Source organism: Triticum dicoccoides, chromosome 6B (assembly GCF_002162155.2).
Source record: "Triticum dicoccoides isolate Atlit2015 ecotype Zavitan chromosome 6B, WEW_v2.0, whole genome shotgun sequence".
Lineage (NCBI taxonomy): Eukaryota > Viridiplantae > Streptophyta > Magnoliopsida > Poales > Poaceae > Triticum > Triticum dicoccoides.
In genome coordinates this window covers 641196737-641203899 of record NC_041391.1, presented here as the reverse complement: position 1 = coordinate 641203899, position 7163 = coordinate 641196737, and positions in this window count along the sequence as shown.

Genomic DNA, 7163 nt, shown 5'->3' with positions numbered 1-7163 from the left:
AACAAGCGTGCCACAGTCGGACGTCTGAGTGACATCGCAAAGAGGGCTTATATCCAAAATAAATAACAAGCGTGCCACAGTCGGACGTCTGAGCGACATCGCAGAAAGGGCTTATATCGAAGAGTAAATGACAAGCGTGCCACAGTCGGACGTCTGAGCGACATCGCATAAAGGGCTTAAAATAAATAATCACATTGAATATCCAGGACGTAGAACCGTCCCAGGGATACTCAACAATTCAAATAATATAATGGGTTAGTCCATAATAAACATAACATAATTATCACAAGTCATCAGTCATGATCCACGTTCTGGTTTAGTAGTTTCTCCTCCGAAGACCGACAGTAAGGCCGACACTTGACCCAACCCAGACTGTAGTCCTTAACCATGGACGCGGCTGTTCGAATAGGTTTAATCTCTGCAGAGGGTGTACTCTTTACCCACGAGTAACTGATTCCTTTAGTCCATCAAGACTAATTCCATCTACGGTCTTTTAAATGAAAACACACCTGACTTGCACACACCAGCTTAACTTACCGGTGTGTGGAATCACCCACGACACTGTTAAGCAAAACTCTAAGTGGGGAGGCTACAACCTCGATTAGCATGGGATCACAAAATTTATACCGCACGCAAAACTGGGGGAGCTACCCCCTCGGCTACAACCAAAACACCCATGCCCCCTGACCGGATGACTGGCTTTAATCCAAGGCCTTGGTACCCTCATCCCGGCCCCTCTGTACGGTGTGTGCTAGAAAGGGGTTGACAAATTACTGAACCATACCCTACCTGTGGCAGGGACAAGTGGTAGCACGAAACAAGTGTGGGGGTTACTGGAACAAGACACGATCTATGGTCGACTCAGGAGGTTTATAATTTCCCTGCATGACATGAATGACAAATATATTTCAACCAATACAATCAACACTCATTATATCTCACTATGCCATACCGGACATAACCGTCCCGACGGAGACCGGCGACAAGCTCACGCCTACCCAAGGCAGAGGCTTTCCCGAATTCCTTTCCGGCATGCATGCAAGGTACATGAGGATGATTACCATCACAAGTATACTCATTTCCAACAGCATGGAAATCACTAATATGCATCCATGCAAATGATCATATCACATGAAATAACAAGTCCTTCGAAATGAGGTGGTGTTATAAACGTGTCAACGAACACACGAAAAATATTATGCCGGGGTTCAGAATGCTTTCCTTCAAGGTGTGGAGAGGTGGGGGGTGCTCTCCAAAACTTTTGAAAGCTTTCCGCCTCTCTCCAAAATCCTATTTTGAAAATATTGGAATTAACACACAATTTCAAAACAGCACAAAAAAGTTGTTTTGAAATTTTTTCAAATAAATCTTAAAATAAACTAGACAGAATTTGAGAGATGTAGAAAAAAGAATCAATTCATTTGGAGTTATATTTTAAAAGTTATAGCCAGTCAAAGTTTAGTCAAATCTGTTTTAAAAAAAACAGAAAAAAGGAAGACGTTTCGGGCAGAATACGTCTTCGAAGAAGGGGAGACGTACTCGCGGGTTTGCGCTTCCACTTAAACACGTGGAGGCGGGGCTGGGTCTCTGACAGTGGGTCCAGGGGGCCCACTGGTCAGGTTTGACCAGTCCCCTTCCCTCTTCTTCCTCTGGCCGAACAGGGGAGGGGGCTCCGGCGATCGTCGCCGGCGTTTGGCGGCTCCTCGTGGGCCCCCGAGAGTGGGAATGGATCCGCAAGACTGGGGCAGTTCTCCCGGTGGTCGTTGGGTCGGTGGGGGTGGAGGGAGTCGCCGGCGGTGTGCTTCGTGGCGGTGGAGGCTTCGGGAGCAAAGTGGATTTGGGGCTACGGTGGTTCCTGATAAAAATCGAGCAGGGGGATGTGTTCACGAGAGGAAGAGGGAGCTTCTGGTGGAGAGAATGGAGAGGGGGAGGTCCTGGTGGCGCCGGAATGGTCGAGACAGCGGCGGCGGCTGGAGTTGCCGAAGAGGAAGAAGATGGCCTCCTCGGGTCGATTGGCTGCCATGAGGGGAACTGGAGGAGTGGACTGAGGCCGCCTGCGTGCCCAGATGAGCTCAGGCCTCCTATTTATAGCGCGACGAGGTCGGTTCTGCGGTGGTGGGGATAAGATCGCCGGCGACCGACGTTCTGTAGCAGCAGGGGACGTGGCGGGGCTGAGGATGGCGGCAGGAGCTAGCGGACGAGCGGGGCACTGCTCCAGGGCGAGCTGGCGACCGGGGGTGGCTCGGGCGGTGCCAACCATGGCAGAGGCGCACTGCGGACGCCGGCGTGCCGCTAAGAGTGGCCTGACGGCGGCGCTGTAGAGTGCCAGGGGTGGTCGGGGTGGCGTGGCGGTGCAGGAGGATACATGGCGTGCTGGCTGCGGTTGGCCAAGGCCAGAACGAGTGCGAGGCGAGACGCGGCGGCTCGGGCGCACGTGCGTGCCAAATGCACGCTCTGGGCGTGCCCAGAGCACCCACGGGATGTGTTCGACGAAATGCCAGTGCATGATAGAGGTCGCGGGTGAGGCTGGCAAGAGACAGGGCTAGGCTAGGGTTAGTCAGAAGGTAGATGGACATGGTGGTTAGGTCAGGTGGCCAAGTTCATAATGCAAACAAACACCCATGCCAATACTGTCCATGCACTCCAGGTGTTTGACAAAATGTCACAGGCACCTAGGCTTTTCTTGGAGTGGCCAAATTCTCCAGATCAGTGTCTCCTTGGATGCATGAGAGGGTGGTGAAGTTAGTTTGTTAAAAAGAGAAACTTGTTAGTGCAAGTTTTGCAAAACTTCAGTTCTGGACAGGAGGTGAATGGCATCATTTCATCAACCAAAAATGATCCAATGGGTGCATGCTCCTGGAATTAGGGGTTTAACATGGAGGACTACAAGTAGGAGAAAGCTCATGGGTAGAGGAGCAAGTTAGCAGATGGTTGTAGTACAAATCACCAAGTTGCACCAGAATGAAGATGAGGATGATTCACTTAAATCTTTCAAAGAACATCATTGGGTTTTTGCATAAAGTTGAATCATATGCTGCTACTAACATCCCAAAATTTTGGTGGAGGCTAGAAAGAAGTATTTAAATGAGTTGCAGTGCAAAATTGCCCACTGGACCAGAGAATAAAAATGGGTGTAGAGCTCAAATTATTTCATGAATAAAAGATATTTCTGTAGGAAAGTGATTTAAAAACATCACCTGACATCTCCAAATTTTGGTTGAAATTTTAAGTGAATTTATCAAAAGGTTGTAGTTCAATTATGGCCATATAACCTTGGAAAACCATTTTTCAAGAAAATAAAGATCAATCAAATTAATTATGTAATTAGTTCTACTAATAAAAGAAAAGTTTTTCTTGAGAGGTTAAACAAGTCCAATAACATATTTGAAAAGTTTTCACTTTGGGGAAAACTCCATAATAGCAAGGGAGAAAAAAGTTCAAAAATCAAAAGGGAGCCCAGAAAATAAAAGTTTTAATTTCCTGGCAAAATTTTAATTAATAAAACAAGGTCAAATTTTTGGGGTGTCACAACAGTACCCCCCTTAAAAGAAAATCCCGTCCTCGAGATTTGTTAAGAGTTGTTTTGAAAATATCATTCCTGTTAACTGAAACCAAAAGGTTTATTCATAGCACAAACTTGCGTCGTCGAGGTTGGCAGCTACACCCGGGATAAAAAAATGCAATCGCACATCAACATACTCATGCATGGATACTATCAAAACAGGAGCGCACAAGCAGACATCATTTAATTACGGCGATACAGGGTCACAAGATTACAAGGCGAGGTCATTCTAAGCCTCGGTATCATTCGAGCGATTTTAGTCTACCTCGTTCATATCTAAGTGGGCCTGCCTCGCTGGCGTCGAGGTTTCTCCATGGTTTTCACCGTCGTGATCTGCTAGAGGGGGTTGAGGGGCTACAGGGTCGGGGTCGCGATGATGACCATCTCGGGGATTGTTGGCCACAATCCCGTTGGAGCGTGTTTCCAAAAGGCGACGAAGCACTTCTGGGGTCATCAAGGTATTTTTGGTTGATGGCCGGGGCTGTGCTGTGTTGAGGCTAGCGTGCCCTTTTTATAGAAAAAGGGAACGGAGTCTTCCTTCGCACGCTTGCGAATAGGACAGATTGTTTGTCGGTCACTTGCGCGTGATCGACAGGTTAGGCTGATAGGTTGGGCACCGACTACCGAAAGTGTCAGGGTCACTGTGTGGCTATCTTGCACGGGAAGCTTGGCTGGGGTTTTGGTTAAGGTCTGGTGGGTTGCTCTGCCTAAGTTTTATGACCTGGCTAAGATAGGATTAGCCAATGGTCAGCCTGGCTTTGATACCAAGTTTGTCATAACCGGTTTTTTGGGTATTAATTTCCAGAAAATGGCCATTGTGCTCACCAGCCCCAGGATTACTGTTAGCTGATGAGGCACCAAATTGATACAGAAATTCCAAGAAAAATACAAAATATGTAGTACAAGACCATTCTGGCCTATGAGTACAACAAGTGATTTCTGGAGGTTGATGGCGGAAGCGGCTTGTGGATTCATCGGTGTCTATGGGACTCCATTTCCCAACAGGAACAGCTGACCAGGTTAACTCCTATCTTCACGAGGCTGCTATCACCGTTGCTTAGGTTCCGTGGCTGTCATCACGTCGCTCCTCTCCAAGCAAAAAGTCTGGCCAAGACAATAGCCAGGGACAAGCCAGTGAGTACTTTGAGTGTACTCGCAAACATTATGAACACGGGTATAATATAAATGATAATCATGCGCTGAAATATTCTATGATCACATCGTCAGTCATAAAATAAAATCTCTGATGCATGCATGCAGGTTATTTATATGCAACACAAATAAGCAATAACGGAGTGGAGATAAAATGCCGCAGTCGGGCGTCTGTGCGACACCACATAAAGGGCTTATGTCGAAGAGTAAATGACATGCGTGCCACAGTCGGACGTCGGAGCGACATTGCAGAAAGGGCTTATATCAAAATAGATAACAAGCGTGCCACAGTCGGACGTCGGAGCGACATCGCAGAAAGGGCTTATATCGAAGAGTAAATGACATGCGTGCCACAGTCGGACGTCGGAGCGACATCGCAGAAAGGGCTTATATCAAAATAAATAACAAGCGTGCCACAGTCGGACGTCTGAGCGACATCACAGAGAGGGCTTGTATCCAAAATAAATAACAAGCGTGCCACAGTCGGACGTCTGAGCGACATCGCAGAAAGGGCTTATATCAAAGAGTAAATGACAAGCGTGCCACAGTCGGACGTCTGAGCGACATCACATAAAAAGCTTATAAAATAAATAATCACATTGAATATCCAGGAGGTAGAACCGTCCCAGGGATACTCAATAATTCCAATAATATAATGGGTTAGTCCATAATAAACATAACATAATTATCACAAGTCATCAGTCATGATCCACGTTCTGGTTTAGTAGTTTTTCCTCCGAAGACCGACACTAAGGCCGACACTTGACCCAACCCAGACTGTAGTCCTTAACCATGGACGCGGCTATTCGAATAGGTTTAATCTCTGCAGAGGGTGTAATCTTTACCCACGAGTAACGGATTCCTTTAGTCCATCAAGACTAATTCCGTCTACGGTCTTTTAAATGAAAACACACCTGACTTGCACACACTAGCTTAACTTACCGGTGTCTGGAATCACCCATGACACTGTTAAGCAAAACTCTAAGTGGGGAGGCTACAACCTCGATTAGCATGGGATCACAAAATTTATACCGCTCGCAAAACTGGGGGAGCTACCCCCTCGGCTACAACCGAAACACCCATGCCCCCTGACCGGATGACTGGCTTTAATCCAAGGCCTTGGTACCCTCATCCCGGCCCCTCTGTACGGTGTGTGCTAGAAAGGGGTTGACAAATTACTGAATCGTACCCTACGTGTGGCAGGGACAAGAGGTAGCACGAAACAAGTGTGGGGGTTACTGGAACAAGACTCGATCTATGGTCGACTCAGAAGGTTTATAATTTCCCTGCATGACATGAATGACAAATATATTTCAACCAATAGAATCAACACTCATTATATCTCACTATCACTAGTAGAAAACCACCCATTAGACCTGGTTCGTATGGGCCTTTAGTCCCGGTTCACGAACCGGGACTAATGGGTCGTTACTAATACCTCCACCCATTAGTCCCGGTTCAAACACGAACTGGGACCAATGTGCCTCCATGTGGCCCGGTTCGCCGAGCCCAGCCAGGGGGCCTTTGACCGCGGGCGACGGCGACGGCGACGGCGGGGGCGGCGGGCGGCGTCGGGGCAGCCTGGCGGCGTCGATGTGCTTGGCGTCGTCGGGGGGCAACTGGTGGCGATGAACTCTGCAAAACTGCGAAGTGCTACTTATATACAAGGAGCATTGGTCCCGGTTGGTGGCACCAACCGGGACTAATGCCCCCTTTAGTCCCGGTTCGTGCCAACAACCGGGACCAAAGGCCTCTTTTCGGCAGCCCAAAGGGCGGGAAGCTGCGGCCTTTAGTCCCGGTTGGTGGCACCAACCAGGACCAATGCCCCCCCCCCTTTAGTCCCGGTTGGTGCCACCAACCGGGACCAAAGGCCCCTGTGCTGCCCGCATCGGGGCCAAAGTTTAGTCCCACCTCGCTAGTTGAGAGGGGCGCGCAGTGGTTTATAAGCCCCACTGCCGCACCCCTCTCGAGCTCCTCTCCATTGTAGGCTTACGGGCCTACTAGCTACTGCTTTGCCTGATGGGCCTTCTGCGGGCCTGAATCCTGGCCCAAAGTAGGGATTCAAGTCGTATTCAGGCCGTGTGGGCCTAGTAGGTGACATTTTTTTGTTGTTTTCTTTACTTATTGTTGCTATTTTTATTTTTTTCCAGTTTTTTTGTTTTGTTTTCTGCATTATTTATTTTCTTTTGTTTTCTGCATTATTTTTTAATTCTTTTTGCTTTTAGTTTTAGGAAAATTATAAACTTTCTGTTAGTGCCATTACTTTTCAAATTTGAAAACACTTTTTTTGTTTTCTTTCTTGCTTTATTTATTTTATTTTGTTTCTACTTACAACAAAATACTTATTGTTGTTTTTTTGTTTTGTTTTCTGCATTATTTATTTTCTTTTGTTTTTTGCTTTATTTTTTAATTCTTTTTGCTTTTAGTTTTAGGAAAATTATAAACTTTC